This window comes from Sabethes cyaneus, chromosome 3 (assembly GCF_943734655.1).
Source record: "Sabethes cyaneus chromosome 3, idSabCyanKW18_F2, whole genome shotgun sequence".
Classification (NCBI taxonomy): Eukaryota; Metazoa; Arthropoda; class Insecta; order Diptera; family Culicidae; genus Sabethes; species Sabethes cyaneus.
This window is the reverse complement of record NC_071355.1, coordinates 51,103,822-51,125,527: the sequence shown is the minus strand read 5'-3', so window position 1 is coordinate 51,125,527 and position 21,706 is coordinate 51,103,822. Positions and strand designations below refer to the sequence as shown.

Sequence of the window (21,706 nt, the reverse complement as noted above, 5' to 3'; positions counted from 1 at the left end):
TGTTTCAAAAGTTTTGATCTTGCACGCCTCAAACAAATAATGCAAAATATATTTATTCCGATACTAAATAAAATATCACTAATATATTAACACAAAATCGAAGGCAGATTTTTCTGTTTGTCCGAATATTAATGCTCAAACAAATGATAAAAAAAATCTTATCTATGATTATCTGTCGTAGTCGTCTTCGTTCGGCATAAAGCCGGGGTTGGCTCGTGCTGTTTCAGGTAGTTGTCTCGATTTAATTCGGCCTTGGTTTTGGGCCACTCAAGTCTACACAAACTTACCAAAAACATTCAGTTCGTTCCCACCAACGAACATCTTTAAGCACTGAGCTAGCGGGTGTTAAAACTTTAACTGTGCCCTGCGAGTATGTTGACATGAAAGGGGACACTCATGCGAATGCTAAGCATTAGGGGATTGTCGGCCTTGATCATCTGCTCAAACGGTGATTCCTCTGCAAGGTGGAGCATTGTAGTGAACGGCTGCACTCCACATTGAGAGTGGCTCACAACAGCGTTTGACTCTTAGCTGGCGGCTGAATTAAGAAACTAAAGCCAAAATGGTAGTGTTGGATATCAACAGAATCCACCCCAAGCTTCATCCCTAGCTAAATTCTACGACCCACTAAATTTCTACTAACCGAAAGCAAGCAGTACATGGTCCCGGCAGCTGCAGCAAATAAACATATCCGATTAACATCATCGTAATCATCGTATTGGAATCGACCGAAGCCACTTTGGACAAGTGGTGGTGAGCCGTGAGCGCAGCTTATCGGTGGTGTATCGATGAATCGATAACCACTGATATCAGCCAAGAGAGTCGAGGACATCCTCTCAGGATACAAAATCAGCGCAATCGGATCTTCATCGTGCCAGTGACCTACATCGGGATCAGTACCACTGGCAGTATCAATTGGAATTGGATCACCGATCAAGGCAGTTGCAACAATAAGAAAATTATAAATTATAAATGTCGGATAAAATTATAGTTTAATTAAAAATCACAGTCAATTAATTTAGCTAGTGTATGCTTTAGTGCGAATACTTAAATATTAAATAAATTTTTATTCATCTCGGTAATTTCCAAGGGACATTGGAAACTCACTTATATCGCCGGAAATTTATTCTGAACAATTAGACACTGCCGGCGTGCATTGGCAGGAACCGCCAATTTTTCCGTTACAGTCCACTTCTAATCATCCTTTCGTGTTGGTCAGGTCCTAGGACCAACAGGTAGCTCTATTATGAGACTCAATAGCGTGGCCCTAGTAAGGTAACCTACCTTAATAAAACATAAAACTACCATAAACGTTCAAGTGAAACATTCGTGATAATAGAGGAAGTAACTTCATTCGTGCAGTAAGCAACGGAGATGTGCCACCCCCCTCGATAAGCAACGTTAAAGAAGCTATCTAGCAGCTGAAGAGTAGCGGGAAAGGATGGTTTTCGTTCGAAGAATATTTAAAATAGACCAGGACAAGTTGGCCAGCTTTTTGCATCAATCGATTGCCGAGATTTGGAATACGGAACGATTATCGGAGGAGTGAAAAGACGAGGTTATTTGCCCCATCTACAAGAGAGGTGATAAGCTGGATTGTGAGAACTACCGAGCGATCACTATCCTGAATGCCACCTAAAGTGCTTTCCCAAGTCATCTTTCATCGACTGTCGCCAATAGCCAATAGATTGGTGGGCGCCGGCAACTAAGCGGCGATTGAATTGTAGGCACGATTTTCAATAAGTCCAGTCAATGTATCTGCTTTGCCGACAACGTGGATGCTGTTGGCAGAACATTTGAGGTAGTGGAAGATCAGTACACCAGGCCAAAACACGAAGTAGAAAAGAGTGGGATGAAGATAAATAAATACGTCAAAAACGAATTAGTAGGTATCCATCTTTTCGCGTGCGTAATGGCGGCTAGTGGGTACAACTTTCGGAAAACGTTAGCATGCCTTTGGCAACTTTATTCACGTCAGGTTGATATTTTCAGACTTGATTGTTGTTGTAGAACTTTCAAGCATACGTGAGCGGAGTTCTCAAAAGCAAATAAACATTGTCGAAAAGTGAACCCACCTGCCGCCAATAATCGCGCGAAAAGGTGGATCCTTTAGGCGTGGTAATCGACGGGGATGAGTTCGAGGTAGTCAACGAATTTGTATACCTTGGATCCCTGGCAACAGAGGACAGCAATACCAGTCGTGAGATTAAAAGGCGTATTATCAGCGGAAACCAAGGGGTTTCCAACAGCAATGATTACTACGCACCTTTGAAAAAAGTTAGATTTGATTACCCCTGATTACTAGTAATCACCCAAGTAACCACAAGCATTGATGCATAACCCCATATTGGCTGTAGCTCGGCATCGCTAATACCAGACAGCGGTATATCAGCAATTCGCATGGTTAAAACTTTTGTATAAACATTGCTAATGCGTTTAAGCATTATCGTAAATTAGCATTATTAAAAACACTATTTGCGTATATAATGTTACAATATGTTGCTTACAAGCTTTAGGACAAATCTTTAAAACGTACCGTAAATGTTAATAAAATGCTTATACCTGACTTCGTTTTTGCTTATTTACGGCCACTACTCATACTCTGTTTCACCTAACTGCTGCTGTCTTTTTTCAACCAATTGAATTCTAAAATCAACTACGAACGACGATTTAAGTACGACTAATTACAACCCACTCATCTATAACAGCTGTGGTTAAGATATCAAAGGCGCCAGCAAATGAACCATGCAGGGATACACGCACCCATCAGGTTCAAGTCTCATTAAAGGTAACATTTGAAATACAAAAAAAATCCATTCGTCGTAAATAATGAAGTAACGCATAGCTTGAGAAGCTGCTAGAACCAGCGGACTTAAAAAATAAATATGAAATATATTTATTTTTGTCTTTTGACACGCCGGCCGAATTGATGTTTTTATATTTTTTTCGCAAACAGGCTAAAAATAACGATATGTCGATAATGCAGGCGAAGCGATGTTTAATTCATGCCGTAATGGTGCTTTAGCAATTGCTATTATAATGCAGCTTTAATTTGACAATAGTGGGGCCCTTTTCCACTTTATTACTGCATTTATTGTACATGTAAGAAAATAATACATTATATGATATGCTTTGTAGCGCACTATAAAGCATTACAATTGAATTGATATAAAGCTTCGTGGTTACTTGGGCAATCTCTTGTGATTACTATAAATTAATCATGGTTACCAATGATTACTTAAGATTATCATTGATTACTCTACTGATTACCATTGATTACCTAATTAATTCGTAAATGATTACAAAAGTGATCTCTGATTACTACGCACTTATACGCCTTACTGAAACTTGGCGGAAGCCGTGCCTAATACGGACTCCACAAACCTTAATATTCGAACAATCTGATGCTCCGTATAAAGTGCATATTGTACAAAACGCTAATTATACTGGTTTTCCACTACGGGGATGAAACGTGGACACTGTTTATTGGAACAATCTGACAACACTGTTCCTTAATTTACTTAGCTTACGAAGTATTCCACCACGCACACATATAAAGATTTTTTGACATTAGCTGTGGACCTCGCTGATGCTGTTTGCAGTAGGAATAATATCAAGAACATCAAATTCCAAACTCCCGGATCCTCTCCTCCACTCTTTGCTTCCCTCTCACTCCTACATAAACGATCCGCAGCTAATGTCATTCTCGTTTGTGACGAAACCGCAAATTACTTCACTTAACGTACACTCTTAAATGAGTTTACCCACCCCATCGGCAGGCAACCATGTTTTCGCCGCCAACATCTCGTATGTGCGAAAATGAGATAGCATGTCAGCATTGCGTTTCACTCAACTGCCAGCAGTCTGATTTGGGCCCGCTGTCAAATTTTGAGCCCAGGACATGCTGTCGCTGACGTTCACTGCAGCTCGATATAGAGATGTCGATGGGCTGAGTTTACCCGTAAATTGGTTGAATTTAGAATGTGTGTAAGAAAGGTTGAAAAAAGTCATGCTAATAATTTTCGCTGGGAAGTCTAAAAAGGTGGAATCCCCGCAAAATGAAATAAATTTAATGAATTTGAAGTAATCTGCCCCGTGGAGAAAAGCATGTTTGCTTACTCATTGTTATAAAATATGCAATTGTCTACGGGCCGGCCTGATTTCACAAACAGATAGTTAAATGTTTATTTAACTCTCGTTTAATAAATTAATTCCCTGATCGTCATTTGTACTCATATATGTAGATAGAAAATTTTGAGCGTGTACACAATCTGAAAATCCATCTCCGTCCGTATTCCCTTTTTCTAGCTCTCTGTGACTGCGAAAATGTGATCAACTAAACCCACCTCGAAGGGGAAAGTCCAATGATGAGTGAGTATCTGATTTAGTCTGTAAAGACCAGGATTCAATATTGCTCCACTGAAAGTGACCAGTTTCCGCTGTAAAGTGACGAAATCTGTGAAATTACGGATTGCCGCAACCAGTTCCTGTTGTGCAGCGCGCGGTTTTCAGTGCAGAAATTGTGTTCACAAGTGGAGTCACTGTTTTTCACATTCGCGCACGGCACCCCGATTCCGTGTCCGTCTTGCGGTACTCTGCGAGCAAGTGCTTTTTCAAGGAAAAAGGTGTACTCTGTACTGTCCGGCTTCGCAAATCTACGAATAACAGTGGCATTCAGTGATTTTGGGTCGTGATATCAGAAAATGGAAATGTGAAGGCTGTTGTGGAATTATTGGGCGAGCATTGGTCGTCTGGGGTTTTTTCATGCTAAACGGAAGAAGCGGTGGCGGCAGCAGTGCCTTTCGGGGAATCCGTCTATTCGCAGACGACATATAGCTAAGCATGTATGCTGCCTGCTCTGCTGGCTAGCCACGCACGAATACATAAACAGGCATTGTGAGAGACGCTAAGGGTAGAGAGAAATTCCAACAAGTGCTGCCAATATCATCGGAAAGAAAACGAAAGGTAATTGATTGTAAATATTGTCAACAAATTGGAAAAGAATAGTGTCCTTGTTTTCGCATTGTTTTATTTTTCGGAAAGTAACACAGGATCTAACAACTCTTACGGCAAAAGTGCCAACTTTTAGTTAAAAATAATGACGTCTAAAATTTGACATTCTTAGCTTACAGATTAATCCGGAAATATTGTCTTCACTATTCGATCAATAAAAGTATTCGTGCTAGTAGTATTCGAATAAAAAAATTCCAATATTGTTTTTGATATTCGATTCGTTGAATTAATCGAGCGATTAACGGATCTCTATTCAGAAACAAACTCACTCATGTTAATCTTCTATGGGAGCTTGGGGTAAAACGAACACCCTAAGCAATTACACTTTTTGCTTTTCCAGAAACCAATCAAAGGTTGAACGCAGTACAACGCATTACATTTTATCCAGCTAAATATAGAGATGTTTTAAAAGATTGATTTTTCATTTTCAAAAAGTGTTAAATCGAGCCTGATTGTTTTGTGTTAGTAAAATGAAACATGCCTGTCGTGGTTCGAAACTGATTTCCAAAATTGCGTTATTAAAAACAAATAGATGATAAAAATATGTTATTTTCGACAGTTCCGTCCGAATATATCGATAAGTGAATGGACAGTAGTAAATGATAATAGTTGAAAAAATAAAAAAAAAATCCGCCAAAAATCTTACTAGGTACTAATGGAAATTACCATCGGCGTTATTTTTTAGCAAATATTTTTGACTATTTAAATATTTTTCATATTAAACAGCTTATGATCAGCACATAATGTCTCAAACAGCTTGAAATACTCCTAGAAAATCCTGGGAGGAGAGGGATAAATTTTCACTTAATATGTTTTGAAACGGTAGTTCTTTTACAATTGACGAAGGGACGATAGAAGAAAGTAATGAAATTGTAGAGTGAAGGAGAAAGAGCGGAAAGGTGGTAGGGGGGAGGGGTTATCAGTAGCTACGCTTAACAAGTAGTCGTGACTCCTACCTTGTGTCCAATGCTGGAAGGTGCGGAAGGGTCGAACCAAGCTATAATCTGAGATAACCGGATTCGAACCCACAACACCCGCCAGGACATATGGCCCGCTGGTACTAATGAACCATAGAGGCGCAGGACAAAAGGAGACTGCACAACTCCCTTATCAAGCGTGTGGCGTATCTTCAAAGATTTTCACTGTTTTTCTGATAATTTGGCTGCCTGTCCCAAAAAAAATGTACAGCCAAACAAAAGTATAATGTCTGTGCCTAAAGGCACGAACGAGGGGCTCACGTAGGATTACGAATGCAGGTTCAATTCGACAAAGCTTAACATTGCAAATGTTTGTCACACAAATTTTCAATTTGCTGTATTGCAATGAATGCTCTGAAGCATTCCTATAAATTCGATACAAGAAGTCAAGTTTAAATATCCTAAATGCTCGTGCTTTGTATATATATCAGTTATATCCGTTTCTTAGAGTTTGTAGTTCCACTAAGAATTTCATCAGGCTACAATGACACTTCTGGAAAAATTTTGAGTGGCTTGTAGCACTAGTCAACGTTAGCTAACTGGTTGAAACGAATGCTAATTGCTTTAAGGATCTTGCTCAAAACATAAAATGTTTGTCATTGGACGCACAACTTATTGCTGAACGAAAAAAATAAATAATAAATATTAATCAAATTAGTCTAGATTTATAGCGGTCCTTAGAAATTTTGTTAGGACGAGATGACTATCCCCTTTCCGGAGTAGTTCCTAAGCATAGATATTAAATTAGTATTGACCAAACTCGTGATTTTAGTCATGACCTTGAAATGCGGTCAGGCATATATTAATATTTTTTTGAAACGATGATTCTACAATTGATGAAGGGACGGTAAGGGAAAGTAATGAAGAAGGATTTTTTCGGGAATGAAGGGGAAGGATGGAAAGGAAGGGGTGGGGGGCTCCAGCGCCTCTGTGGTTCAAAGGTACACGGGTACCAGTGAGCAACACGCCCTGGCAGGTGTTGTGGGTTCAAATCCGGTTATAATCTTTGATTACAGCTTGGTTCGACCCATGCACCTTCCAGCATTGGACAAAAGATAGGAGTCACAACGACAACTTATTAAGCATAGTTACCTATTACCCCCTCCCCCCCTTCCTTTCCATCCTTCCCCTTCATTCCCGAAAAAATCCTTCATTACTTTCCCTTACCGTCCCTTCATCAATTGTAGAATCATCGTTTCAAAAAAATATTAAATTAGTAGTCTGAACGTTGTTATGAATCTTCGCGCTATTTTCATAAAAATAAAGGAAAAATGTGACGAGAACAATTAAATGCAAGTGTGAAAGCTGGAATGAGTATAAATTTAAGTACGGTTGTATACAACCTGCATACTGGAAATGAAATAAAAAGAAAACTTATCCAATTTAATTCAATTATGAAAATTTTATTCTTGGCAGGTACATATTTCGCCTACGACTTGCAGGCTTCCTCAGTGTCGGTTTTCGAAACAAAACACTTCGAAAAACTTCTGTTCGAAAACAGACACTGAGGAAGCCTACAAGTCGTAGACGAAATACGTGTCTGTCAAGAATAAAATTTACATAGCAGAATTAAATTGGATAAGTTTTCTTTTTATTTAATTTCCAGGTTTCATATTCTACTAAGACGCTCCTAAAACTTCAGTCAACATGCATACTACATACCTGCATACATACAACTTGTGGTATGGGATCATTATTATCGCTACGGAAATCAGTATTACTTAATCCGGCCAATCACTATTTATCCTTTTTGTGAACGATTTGTGCTCTACAATTGCATCTCCTAAGTGTATGTTTGCCGACGACCTGAAGTTTTACCGTGTTATAGCTTCGAGAGTTGATTACTATACCTTATAATCTGACATTGATTCGTTACTAAATGGGTGCACTCTGAACGGAATGGAGGTGAATGTGAAGAAATGTAATGTCATCTCATTCTGCAGAAATAGACAGATCACTTCGTTCGACTATAAGATGGAAATAGCCAGTATCACCCGGGTTGATACCGTAAAAGATTTGGGCATTCTTCTGGATAGCAAACTTTGTTTTGCGCAGCACGTCGCAGTTACTACTGCTAAAGCTTATGCTGTACTAGGCTTTATCAAACGGAATACACAGCAGTTCCAGGATGTCTACTGCCTAAAGTCCCTCAAATGTTCGATTGTGCGCAGTATTCTTGAGTACGAGGTGCTTGTATGGGCGCCCTTCCATGCAGTTCAAATCAACCGGATCGAACGAATCCAGCGTAATTTCATCCGGTACGCTCTTCGAATGCTGCCTTGGAATGACTCAGTCCGTTTGCCTCCCTACGAGAACCGTTGCGCCCTAATACGTCTGCACACTTTGGTAAATAGGAGGAGTATGTTGCAACGACTATTTATCTTCGACCTCCTGCAAAACAATGTCGATAGCCCGGAGATGTTAGGACAGCTTCGACTCAACGTTCCGTCAAGGCGTACCCGACGAGCGGACTTCTTTAGACTTTGAATGCACCGTACTTTGTTTGCCAGGAATAATCCTATTGATGTGTGTTGTCGTGAGTTTAATGTTGTATCTGACTGTTTTGACTATAATGTGACAAGAACTACTTTTAAACTTAGAATTAGTATATATTAGAACTGTCTATACGATACCTTCGTAGACCAGTATTAATAAATTAAATTAAATCAAAAGTACGAGAGATGAACACGTAACGAAATGTGGTTTGGTTTTGCACGCTTCACGAGTAGGAGAAAATTACTAAAGAATACCTGATTAAGATATTTTTTGGTGAATAACTGCATATCTGAATTTGGTATAGACGAGCTAGACATAAGAAGTAAAATAACTAAAATAATAGCTAAAACTGTTCTCCAAACACTTTTTTTTCTTTTTTCCTTGTTGGGGACCTTGGACCACTGCGACCAGTTCTTTGATCTATTGTGGTGTGTCCTCTTTTGCTGTATGCCTTTACTTATGAACAGCTACTATGTTGTTTAGTAATTGTTATTTTAATTGAAGGCATCATCCCAACACGGTAATATGTTGAGAATAAATTGTATTACTTTCTGAGGAGAACTAGCCCATATTTCCGAAGGCTCCAACAGTCCTTTATCAAGAAATTTGCGCCTTTTATTGAATAATGCCGTGCATTCGCACAGTATATGATGAGCACTTTCACACTCTAGATTGCAGAAACGACATCTATCATCATTAAGCTTTCCTATTACCTTCAGATGATATTTGCTTGGACAATGACCAGTAACCACTCCGCTAAAAGTTCTCAAATCTTTTTTTGAAAGATTCAATAGCTTTTGCGTGATTGAGGCATTTGGCTTAATAAACCGTTTTGCATGACGAGCTGATAGAGTATTATTCCAGTTCAATATGACCTGATTGTCTTCCCATTTTTTCAGTTCCATCTTGCACGTACTATTGGATACCCCACAGAAAGGTTCGGGACCTATAAATTCCATTGCAGATCCAGATCTGGCTAACTCGTCTGCTCTTTCATTACCTTCTATACCACAGTGCCCGGGAACCCAAAAGAGGTTTACCCTGTTGTGTGTAGATAGCTGTTGAAGCAGTTTTACACAGTCCCAGACTAATTTGGAAGTGCAAGCAACAGATTTTAGAGCTCTCAGAGCTACTTGACTGTCTGAGAAAATACAAATATTTGCATACCTATATTTTCTCTTCAAGCAGATCGAAGTACATTCTAGAATGGCATATATTTCGGCTTGAAAGACCGTTGGCCATTTGCCCATTGCCACTGACCTATTTAGTCCAGGACCAGTCTCCAAACACTTAAATAATAACTGATTTTGTTATTGATATATCTAAATAATATCAAATGTTTTTGCAATTGAAATATTATACCTCAATGAGGCATTACAAGTCATTCTTTGTAGCTTCATAGCTGATTGAGCAATACATTTGGTATAGTACAAAAATGTAATATAACTTATTAACAGCATATTGATGTATCATATCTCATCGGGATATTCATAAGTTATTCTTCATAAAAATGCGATAACTAACGAATAACAAATTTAGACAGGATAGTTGAATTTGATATTCATTAGGTATGGATGAGGTATTGGCTCCTACTCGGGATATTTTCATCAATAGATCATAAACTTTTCTATGCATTGATTGATATAGAGAATCTAATAGAAATTGGACAAGTCATCATCGAAATAACCAAAAATATCTTTCAAGAATTAACGAATCAACCAATCACATGTAAGCACACTTTTGCATCTCTGGCCCGGTTCGACAATCCTACACACGCGCAATTTCGTTTACTTCGATTGCAGGAAAAAGTGACAGAATCCCCACATGCCAGATTTTTTTTGCAATTGAAACCTGGACGAGGTTGCTGTCTTAAAAGTAAAAGATGGTTTAAAAATGTAAAACAATTTTCTCTTTCAATCGATTTTATTCGTTTACCATCAAACCTAGACGAATTTGATGTCCTGGAAGTAAATCATTAAGGAAGAACCGCGAACGCCCCTCTTCTTCAACCGACTTTATTGATATACTATATGTATTTAACTAATGTCATATATGAAAACGTGGTAGACGGAATATTCGAGCCTGTGACGTGACGCAGATGTTTTCAGAGTAGACAACTCCATTAAAAGACTAACGACGGAATTCTTTACATGCTTTCGATTGTATTGCTGTCAAGCATAAACATAACTGAAAGGTCTAGAAAACTTACAAGATACTGAGAACGATAATAATAATTGATAATCTTTAAACCGGCATAATTTTCAGCACACTTTAGTTAAAAGACAATTATACTTTAAATCAACCTGTCATAATATATGGTACTTCCGAAAAAACTGGCGAAAGTAAGTTGGTGCTGTAGGTAAATAATAGCCCAGATTAATAGATCATTATTATCTAGGACAGGACGTGATATGTTGTATCGCAAAAGAGCCAATTTGCTGTCAAAAAAAAAGCCAGCTTCCTGATTGACTGATTTCATGCGTGTAACTGTAGAAACAAAAATTCACAAGGGAAGCGCAAAAGTGTTGCTGGAAACCACAGCAAACTGAGTCCGTCTGAACTAAAACCGTCAAATTTTTAACGTTACTAGGATTTTAACAATTTGTTTATCGTGGCGTGTTAGCATAAAACAAACTAAACTCAAGTGAAAGTGTAATTCGGCCAAATTGAATCTGTTTTTGTGTAATTAGTGATCAACTAGGACAACTGGATTCTATCATAAACTGCAGCTGCATTCTTGGAAACACTTTTCGTTGCCGTAGTAAATTTTGAAAGGGAATCGCCAAAACTATAATGAAGAAGAGTAAGAAGTCACATGTCATGTGCTGTCCTAGATTATTATCTGTTTAACCAAAAGATGTGCATTTGGATGCGTGAATGTGCGGTTGTGACCTGGTGGTTTAACTCTTTATGGAACTACAAATGTAAAAAAAACTGACACTGCCCATGGATGCATAGTCGACGTAACGACCAACACCATCATTGTTGAGAAAACGCATTTTTATCGGGAAAAATGTTTAGGGCCATATAATCTTAACTGCATACGTTTTCGATCAAATAATCTGTCAATTTAGTAGAGATTATTAGTCGAAAGAGGGCAGATGGGGATTCGTAATTCATTTCTCGTTTATTGTATTCAAAAAATGCATACGCCAGTTTATGCAAATAAACAAATTGTTTATTTTCATAGCTTGGCGTAAAGCCCGTGAAAATCAGATTGCTATGCTAGATGATTATGCGGGCAAGGTTAGTCAAGAGGAGAGGTTTTCTGATGTTCAAATTTGTTTTTCACTCCCACTGGGTTACCCTTGACGATCACCGAAATTTTCAAAGCGGAAACTGTTGAATGTATAAACTACGCCGATGGTTGCTAACCAATCGTTCCGCGCACTTCTGTCCTACAAACTGTGAAAATTAGATCACCTATTTTAACTGACCTTGTATGCGGGGACTATGCAGAGTGGCTCTATTTTCCCAAATTTCTCGAATATTTTCGAACATACAACATACAAGTGTTTGAGCATTGGGCATGTATATTACATTCCAAATTCCGTTCTTTCCCATCCACGCCTTATCTGAATCTGTTAGCGTAAAGTGTAGTAAACAGTAAAATTCATTGTAATCGTAAAGTTTTAACATTAATATGAATACATTATATGAAAAATTTTCCAAGAACGGTACAGTGAAGTTACAGCATAAAGTGTTGTAAACAGTAAAATTCATAGTAATCGTAATGTTTTTACATTAATTGCATTTCTATGCGGGATGTCACATCTTCAAAACCGTTCTTGGAAACACTAAAAGGAAGGACTTAGCTCATCCGCAGTACTCTCCAGATGTTCTTACAAGTTAATATTTGGAACTAGGATTGTATAGTGTGTGTATCAGTGTCGCATGGTCTAACTGGTCAGCAATTTCGCTTTTTTTGAAGAAATTAAAAGTGAAATAATTCTTGGATCGCATCAAAAGAATACTTAAGAATGCGTAGGACCGAAAAAGTACAGTTTGGTCATTTTGGCTTTTACGTCAACTATGAATCCATGGGCAGCACAGGGCACATGCATTTGAAAAATTTAATCTTGAAATCAAGCAAATATATAACAAATGTAAAGCATTATCATATTGTACCTACACTCGTAGTTTATGCCCGTAGGCACTGATCTTCATATTTAGCTTTACGTTGGTCATCAATTGTAGCCAATTAACAAAAACATGGAAAGTTATGTTATTAACTGTAAATGTGAGACACGCCGGTTAAGATACTTTTTGGTAACATCACATTAATAATAATTAATTACACGCTTTTTGTGAAATATTCTCCGCCTCGTTACGCCGTTGCGCTGAGCACACTCAATATATATGTTTGCTTGCAGCTCTGTCAACACTGCCGAGCGCCAGACGAAAAGGTGAATACACTCTGCATTTCGTTGGTTCTCGTGCGCCGTCATCATTGTCCCGAACGCCAGTCTTCGTCATCATCATCACCGTCATCATTATCCCCCTGATTGGGAAGTCGACATCGGAAGAGTGCACGCACACTACCGCAATCCACTTGCACTAGTCGTAGTCTCAAGTGACAGTTCATCGTTTCACTGTCAGTCGTTCGTCGAGTTCCACTCTGGTTTTGCTGCCTGCAGCCTTACTGGTATATGCTATACTGATGCTTTTACGTCGTTTGTCGGTGTGCGTGTGATTTGACGGCGCGCTTGCTTCGCATAACAGAAATTTGGTGTCAGCTTTTCAGTATATTAGTGTTTACAGTTGCGAGTGAGTGTATTTCCATCGAAATCTAAGAAATTTTATTTTTCGATGCTTTGGCTGGTATATTTTGGATATTCCACGACGGTATAGCAAATGGAAACGGTGAATACTTTCCTTCGTTCTCCTTGCTTGCGGTTTTCCCACTTGCAGACGAATCTCATACTAAACACGGGCGCGTTTGGCTGATGGTTTTTAATTGCATTATTCGATTAGAGAAAAAAGAAGTGTTTTAATACTTCGTCCCTGTTTTCTTGTGCCGAGAATAGTTTTTTTATCGCAGTGTGATACGAAAACAAACGCTTGACCATAAGAGTGATACCAAAAAGTGAGTTTTTAAATGCAGATGCAAAGTTTGCCGAAAATTGGGACACCAAGAGAGTGTATAGAAACATAAGTGCAGTTCGTCTATGTCATTGATGGTGAAAATTCTCGAAGTTTATGATGAAATAATGGTTACATATGTAACCTAATAATTAGAAGCCAAAGAAAATACATCATCAGTGCTAGAAAATGTACATTACAACATCATGGTTTGAGGATTACCATTTTGGATAAATTTTCAACAATCATATTGCAGCGGAGCATCTGTCGCAGTTAAATATACACAAGTGGTAAATATTGGTCCGCAGTTTCCCTATAAACAGAAATGACGATAATTTCATCAACTGCAATCATCCTATAATGGCGAAGAGCTTCAGAATCGATTCCTGGTCGCATTTTTCTCTTTATTTTTCTGCTCCTCCACAAACCCCGTCCGGTCAGTGTACCCGTTCTCATCCAAGCAGCAAATTATATGAAACTTTTGCTGTCTGGCGCTGATGCTGCTGCTGTTGCCGTTGCCTCTGGAACAAATGGGGAAAATGACGTCCACCATTTTGATATTACACTAACACCGTTCTGCGTTGCCTCCAGCTTGGTGTGCCTACAGTACAGTAACTTGTGGTGTTGGTTTCTGTATCTTTGCACCGTTTTCGTTGGTATCACTATTGGTGTGCGTGGTGAAGTTTTGATTTAGCAAAAAAAAACAACAACAATAAGAGTAATAACAAAAACAACTGTGCACAGTTTTACCGAAACTAATTGGAATGTGCAGAGTGAGAAGCTGTGATTTTTTTTTCGAACTGGAGTTTGTCTTATTGCCAATGGATGTGGCGAGCCGATGTAAATGTGCTCTAAATAATGATTCACGGATGGTCGCGTTTACCAACCTGTGCCAACCTGGGGTAGTGATTTTCGGGAAACTAGGTATTAGCTTGCCATGCGTGTAGCAAAAAAATTAACGAAAAAACATAAGACGTGTACACCTCCCGTGTAGATGGCGAGTTCGATTCCGGATGTGATGTCCCTGTTGGAAACACGTGTCTTTATAATGTTCTTTATAATGTGCAAAATTGATTTGCCGTAAAACGTTCTTTTTAGATTGAATATTGGAATTTAACCGGAGTGACAGTTTGTTCGGGACATAATAATTATTATTATTTAGGGTTAAAAATTAAAGCATCTATGCATTCACAGATATTGATAATCTAATACGAAAATTAAAAGCACATTGACGCGTTGATTGCTGGATATTGTGATTTATTTATTAGGTAGTACAATATTTATTAATTTGGTTATTTTATACTGTTTTGTTAGAAGGTATGCTCTCCAGGCTAAATCGAAAAAAAATCGACAAAAATTACAACATATGTTCAAATATTGATTTTATGTATCATCATCATATATTAGATACCAAACATTGTAAACAATAATGCACAAATGATTTAATTATGTTATTAAAAAATTTACGAATGGTGAAGAATTGATATGTAGCAAACTTTTCACTTTTACCTTTTTATTACTTTTTCAAGAAATGAAATTGAAAATGGCAATTCTCGTTAAAAAACAACCAACGACAGACTGCAATAAAACCGTAAACCCTAGTTTACTTTAGAAAATTAAAAATTAAAGTCATTTAAAGTTAAAATTTTATTAATTTTTAGTTGCAATGTATAAACTTTGTGCATTTTGTGGATTTATGTGAAAAATCAACAATCAATCAAATAAATTCTGTAAAAGACTCTAACATTACTTGGACTAGTTTTCAGTATTTTTCAAAAGTATCGTGCAGATTTGTGTTGAAGCGTCTTCGAATTTACTGAATTTTTGTACAGGGGCATAACTTATCTACAAAATTAATGTTTAAAAAATCAGTAGTTTCTATTTTCCCAGAATACTAGGATTTTTGTTTTGAAAAATTCAGTTTTTGAACCACATATGAACGTAATGAAACTCTATGGTATGAACGCTATGGTGTGTCCTAGGGTATGATAGTTGAGGCCGTATTCATGGAGAGATCTGATTTGACCCGCAACCCGCTGGAGAGAATAAGAGGCATTCAACACAAAATAAACTAAGAAATGTTCAAACGGGCAAACGACTTTCGGATTAGCACCAAGTTTAAGAGCTTGGAGTTGATTGGAACAAATGTTCCTAACGGAAAACAACAATACTGTTAATGGAAGTTTTGTTATGAACTGTTTATATGCCTCCATAATAGTGCACACTGTTTTAATTTTGCACGGAATGTCAATTTTTCAGGATGTAATCACGCTCATCGGCAGGGTTGGCTTATCCAGTTTGATTTGGGTTTGCTTTTTTGATTATCGCCTCTGCCTAGCAGATGTTTCCAAAAGTTATCTATTTCGATTAAAAACCGCTGTTACGTAACTGTATTTACAACTGCGCGGTTACACAACTATCTATCCAATTTTGAATTTGGTTAAGTTGTTGTAGTTCTTGCTTTATTACGACTATTTACACTACACTCAAAGTTTTGATTCGAGTCCTAATCTGGTCCTAAAAAAGTATACATAATAAAAAATTGTCAACATTATGAAATACTAAACACAAACCTCCTATTATCCGCAATTGAATTTTATTATCACTTAATGGATTTGTATTATTGATGGGCAAATCATAATGAGCGAATAAAAAGCTCCCTGAAATCACTGCAATTTACGGTAAAGATATTCAATAACTGTTTTAAATTAGAATATAACTTGACTTATTGAAACATGTACGTGTCATATACATTTAATCAGAAGAGGTTGTAGAGCTCTTGTAAAAGTGGAAATCTTTCCCAATACTTTTAAAATTCAATTAATTCCCTCATGTCAAACAATATGCACACTATCAAGATGAATAGAGACGCTTTGAGTTCATCTGACCAAATTAAATATTTGATATAAAAAACTAATATTCAAGAACCACATTGAAGGTGTACAAGCGAAATGTAATAAACATATGAGATGCCTATATGGTCGGTGTTAAATCAGACCGGACCAAGTCACAAAATTTAAGAAAATGAGGTAATGACAGCAAACGATCAAGAATTTTCTCTCTAATCAGACTACATAAATGATGCTAACAGCCAGAGTTATGAGATGATTTCGAACGATTGATAGATATAAAGCATACGGAGCAGCAAACTTTGAAAGCGTTTTTCTCGAAATCAGAGTTTTGTCACTTAGTTCGGTCTGACTTAACACCGACCATATCATCACATGAAATTAGTTTCGTAAATAATCGCCAGTGTCTTTTGAAGTGACCTTTTATGAATATGTCCCGATTATTAGTCAATAGGGAACGTTTTCTATTCTTAGGGTGAGGATACTAGGCAATTTTCTTCCGCGGAAGATTACATTTTCTGGATTTCAAAGTTGGTAAAATTATGCAGACGACCGTTTTGCCAACAAGATGGTGCAACATGCTACACTGCGATTTGACTGTGCGGAATGTTCCAAAAAGCGATAATTTTTCGAAATAAACCTTTCAATTGGCCGTGTGATTTTGCACCGTTAGCCTATTTTTTGTGGTGGTATGTAAATTTAATAAACTAGCACTTCGATGAATCTCTAACTGGCGCCCAGGTGGAGAACCATGGCCGCGGAGAAAGCAGTTTAAGGAAAAGCGAAGTTAAGGAGGCTATCGAGCAGCTGAAGAACAATAAATCTGCTGGGAAGGATGGAACTGGAATGGAGTTATTAAAATGGGACCAAAAAAGCTGACCACTTGTCTGCACCGGCTGATTGTAAGAATTTAGGATACTGAGGAGAAGGATGGGGTTATTTGCCCGATCTACCAGTAAGGCGACAAGCAGGACTGTGAGCCTACAAAATGCTGTCCTAAATCATTTTCCGCCGACTTTTTGAATAGATTTGTGGAAATTTATCAAGCCGAGTTCGTTAAAGGACTGTCGACGACAGATTAGATATTTGCGCTGCAGCGGATCCTTAAAAAAGACCGTGAATACAGAGCTGCTACGCATCATTTGTTCGTTGATTTCAAAGCGGCATATGAAATTATCGACCGGAAAGAGCTCTTGAAAATCATGGACGAGAGTCTAGAAGGTCGATTCCACCTGGTGTGATGGAGGGGAAAAGAGGGGGACAGTACGCAACGAAAAAAGGCTTTATCTTTCATTATAAGGATTTCCGAAAGAAAGGCAAATAAATCAGGAGGAGGGAGCTTAAAATATTTGGAGGGAAGTGACAAAGGAAAGGCGTGCTCAAAATAGGGAAAAAATGAAAGTTGAAATAGAGAATTGCTGAATGAAGTGAAAGATTTCCGAGTATAGAATGTTAAAAATGTGAAAGGATGGAACAGATTTGAATACGCCAGATTTGTCCTGATTCCTGGACAATTACGTACAATTCATATCTCGGATAATAATTTCATATTGAAATACCTATTAATGATAAACATGTTACATCGTCATATAAAACATGTAAATAGCGACTTGATTCGTACAATGAAGTGAACGCTTTACACCGATACACACTGTTAGGTGTCCACAGCTGCGCTGTGGTGTGTCAGAAACATTTAATATTACTCACCCCCACAGTGCGGTATCTCCTTGTTTTATTCAGACGCTGCTGTTGGCGTTGGGTGGCCGGAGTCGGAGTTAAGCGCGATTTTTGCTGCCACATAGCTCACATACGCTGGAGGAAATGCAATAACTGCTCGCTCATGTGTATTGCCTTTTCATGACTTTCCTGCTTATTGTTGGTTTGAAACGCAAACTGTTGAGGAGAATTCAACGAAATTGAAATATTTTCTAAGTACTGTGCATTCTCTTTATGGTCAATCAATAAGGTGGTTCATAACCAGATTTGTGGGAAAACATCTTTAGAAAAATATCAATAATTAAAGTCAGGCAGTTGTTTATTGAAGGACGTTGCCCTTTTATACCATCATCGGAGATAGTCCGATGTGTAGACGGAACAGAACATGAGTCACCTCCCCCAATCTAGTTTGCAAACGCTCAGCCCTGTACACGATGTATTTGGTCATTGTTGGAATTCCCCATGCAAGTGACGTGTAGGAAGAATCGTGACCAGCATGACATACAATACACGGGCTATTATATCACGCACAATTTGCAGTTACGACGAATAGTGTTTAAGCCGAAACAATATTTTTTTTCAGGAAATTCTTAAATAGTATAGCAATTTTTTGAGATTTTATTCTCATTATTTTAATAAGACGTTATATCTTAAAACAGAACTCTCTGCTTATGATCACCCATTTTAAATTTTTAAATAGTATTTTTATTTGCACTCCATACTTTTTAGATTTTGTTTTCAACTAATAACATGATGGTAGATAATGGCACTTTCTAACCATCAAAATTAGGTCACTAAAATGTAATTAGACAATATCTGCTTTCAGAGTCTAACCCGTGAAATTAAAATTTAAGGTTATATCTTATTTCAAAGTATTTCGGAAAGTATGGCAAAAAAGTCAGGTTGGTTTTTTGAAAACTGCGTTTTCACATATCAACTGTATGCGCGTACGATTTCTCGAAAAATTTCATAACTGTTTGCTTTATCGAAGTTTAATTTTATTAATTGTTGCAGATCAGATTAATCAGGTTTTCATAGTTTTTCAAGTAAATAAAATTTTATGTAAAAGATTATACTTTTTCCAACAGCATAGCATAAGTTCTACTTTTTTCAAATGAGCAATACGCATTGGTTTTACATTATTTTATTTAGAAACATTTCGGATACGTCTTTTATTGAAATGTTGTTCAAATACAAATTATCGACAAATAATCGACAAATGCTAGGATTAAGACTTTTTCGTCTATTACACATGTGATAGCAATGTTGCATCGTTTTGGTAATGCTAGTTTGCGTTTCATCGACGAAAGTTCTGAGTATCGGATTTTTTCCTAGATATTCTTTCCACCTAAAAATATGTCTTACCTAGTTCCGAACCGAAGATGACGAGACGCTGCAAAAAAAGGATGATTTACCACCGCAGCTGCAGTTGTATGGGTTTCGCTCTTTCTCTGCACATCTCCCGAGGTAATCACTGCTGCATGCAAGCAGCAGCAGCAGCAGCACTGACTGACATGGTGTGTGCATCAGTCCGTAAGTATTAGTTGTCTACACGGAACACACCTTCTCACCGTCATCGCATCGGTGAGAATGATCTTGCGCATATGCGAGGTCTGGTCCAAGTCTGTACGGCGGAAGCCGGACTGATCGGAAGGTTGGCGCGCGCGGAATGGTGGGTGTCTGAGCAAAATATACAATCGCACCGACAAACGTCGGCTGCAACAGCGATGGATGCACATTCCGTCGCTTTGCACTGTCCATGGAAATCCCTCCGCTGCTACCCTCAGTGACCCCAAGGGCGTGACGCTTCCAGTCAACTCACAGCAGCAACAGCAGCCGTAGCTCGGTTTACGTGCATTATGATAGACATTGTAATATCCGCCCGTCTGCAGGTTGAATTTAAGCTCGCACACATACTATGTACTGCCACGGCGACTGCACTGGGGAACACTGCTAAAAGAATTGTCCGGAGAGTGGCTAAGTCATCCATCATCGGTTGAAGTACGGGAAAGTGAAATATTTTAAACGTTAAGACATCACCTCTATAAAGAATTTCCTACTTCTCGCCATCATCGCTTGAAATTGTAATGATTCCAACAGAAAGCACTTTAAAAAGTCTGTCACTGTATCGAATCGAAAGTAAACGTCGCTGAAATCATTAAACCATGCTTAACTATTTTGTGAAATTACGCACAATGCAGCTTTCAGAAGAAAGGAAATCTCAGAGTTGGGTTGCTGAATTCGATCTAATGAAGGGGAGAATTTGTGTGCTTTATTCGTAGAAAGGTTTGATATCCTTTGTATACTTTATTGGCTTGGGTGCTTTGCAATGGGCTGTGGAAATAAATACTGTTTTAGGTTAATTCCTATTATATACATAGGCATATAGGTTTGCTTGACTAAAAATCCTAACTTTCCGAGATATATAATGGTGGTTTCTACAATTGACGGAGGAAACAGTAAAAGAAAGTAATGAAAGTTGTTGATGGTGTCTAAACAGAATGGGACAAGGTGTGTAATGGAAAGAGCGTTAAGGGAGGGTCATTGAAGTAATGCTTAAGAAGTTGTATGCCGTTCCTCTGCTGAGCGAACCAATTATAACTAGATTTGGCCATCAATGTACAAAGCTTAAATACTTCATGGGATAATCAAACTGTCAAACTATACCCATTTGCCTTCGATATTAGGCTGAAGTTTTTGGAGCGTCTTAGTAGAATACGAAACCTAAAAATAAAAAATAAGAAAACTTATCCAATTTAATTCTACTATGTGTATTTTATTCAATGACAGATACGTATTTCGCCTACGACTTGCAGGCTTCCTCAGTGTCTGTTTTCGAACTAAATTAGCCAAAGCAATTTTACAGTTTTTATAGGAGCTTAAGGTTCCTTGCTGCTGGTATACAAAAGGTGATAGGTAAAGCGATACATTGTTTGCTTAAGACTACCTGTGTCAAACGATACAATGTTTGCTTAAGACTACCTGTGTAAAGTGATACAATGTTTGCTTAAACTACCTGTGTAGGTATACACAGTTGGTGTAGGTAAACTGATAATATTGTTAGCTATATTCTACTGGTAAACTAATTCTATTGCAGGAGTCTGAAATCTAAAAAAAATAAAAAATAAAATGTTAGTTAAATGAAGGAAAACCTGAAAGGGTCTAATGGGGTTATGCGAAAATTGTGAAAAATGTGAAAATGTGAAATCGGGATCCGAGGAAGGGTGAAGTTTTTTAACCAGAAGTTGTTACGTCTGTGTGTATTCCTGTATGTCTGTGTTTTGGCACATATTTGAAAAGCCAGGAGTAACCGTTTCCAGGGTCTTTATTTAGTAAAGTGGAGGAGCACCTCTTATAAATCTCTAAACTCTCCGCTACATCCATCTTCCACGCAGAGCAGTTGTTAATTACTTTTGCGTTGTCAATGGTCAGCGGATGGTTGTCGTTGAAGACGTGCTCAGCCACCTTAGATCTAAATTGGTGTGTCAGACCTTTCTCGGCATCTCTTGATGCTTTTGCTAAAGACCCGATTGAAGAACAAAGAAAATCCGGGGTGTATGAAATCAGTTGCCC

The 21,706-nt window shown here is 38.0% G+C and overlaps 1 protein-coding gene across 2 annotated transcripts in view; it reads left to right on the top strand.

Moving 5' to 3' along the window:
* Positions 1-4,398: 4,398 nt before the first annotated feature.
* Positions 4,399-21,706, top strand: part of LOC128744091 (dual specificity tyrosine-phosphorylation-regulated kinase 1B) — a 105,767-nt gene continuing 88,459 nt past the window's right edge. Inside the window, exon 1 of one of the 2 annotated variants that reach the window (XM_053840867.1) lies at positions 4,399-4,965. The gene's annotated coding sequence lies outside the window, so the exon portion shown is untranslated. Of the gene's footprint in view, positions 4,966-13,301; positions 13,859-21,706 lie in introns of those variants that run through there. The other variant, XM_053840868.1, reaches the window with a different exon arrangement.